The sequence below is a fragment of the Acyrthosiphon pisum genome, chromosome A1 (genome assembly GCF_005508785.2).
Source record: "Acyrthosiphon pisum isolate AL4f chromosome A1, pea_aphid_22Mar2018_4r6ur, whole genome shotgun sequence".
Taxonomy (NCBI): Eukaryota; Metazoa; Arthropoda; class Insecta; order Hemiptera; family Aphididae; genus Acyrthosiphon; species Acyrthosiphon pisum.
The window spans coordinates 170302898-170304016 of NC_042494.1; positions in this window are offsets into that span (position 1 = coordinate 170302898).

Sequence of the window (1119 nt, forward strand, 5' to 3'; positions counted from 1 at the left end):
TAAAGGTATATCTTAAATCGTGGTCCGTGGTTTGTAAATTTGTATACTATAATGACTATGGTGATTTGTTTTTAATAATGTAACATTTCAGTGACAAGATAATAAACCGCTTTGCTTAGAATAAAAGATGTTTATGATACATCATAACACTCAGTATTTGAATCCCATGTAAATTAATAATATTTTTACTATTTCGCCCCCCCCCCCCATAGCCAAAGTCTGGAGACGCCCCTGATTTTGAGCAGATTTTTTTTAAATTTTTCCACTTTGTTCGATCGATTTCTATATAGAATATTATACTGCTAAATATTTTCAAAGTGATTGCTAATAATAATACATTAGATAATTCTATACAAAAAACAATTAGGAAACATAATAATAATAATAATAATAATAATGTACTATATTGCAACAACAACATAAATGATAAAAAAAAAATTGACATAAAATACCATAGGATAGGTACATATTGCCGCACCCCCGAAGAGCAAAGTTTCTGCTGGGGGAGCGAGTTCTCATCACCTTATTAGGAATACAAAAAAAAAATTGAAATTACCATCTATTACTTAAATACAATCTTACAAACCAGTCTTATTATAATAATATTATTCTATTATCTTTGAAAATTCCATATGTTTAAGATAAGTTTTTAATGTCTTAAAATTATAAAACCGATTAATATTAAAACTTAACAAACGACATTAGTCAAAACCACTATACAAGACACTTTTGGCTGGATGGAAATCCATTTGTTTGTTAAGTCCGCCCAATATAACCGTCTATAGATAATTAAATATCGTTTTAAAATATAAATCAAGGAAACTATATCTACGTTTTTGTTAACATAATACGTATTCAAACACAATCAAATATTCACGTTTTTTTATCCATCAAATAAAATTTTTTGATATTTATAGAACAAAAAATCCTAAAAAAATTGATAACTGACAATGTCCGTAAACAGCTCAAAAAGTGTCAAAATAAATTCAAAATGTTATAGTGTATAGTAAATGAAAATATATTCGTTCAGTAAAATGTTCATGTATCTACTGTTATTCGTTTTTGAATAAAATAACAAGACTGCTATATGAAAAATCGAGTGAATATCCATATTGTAAA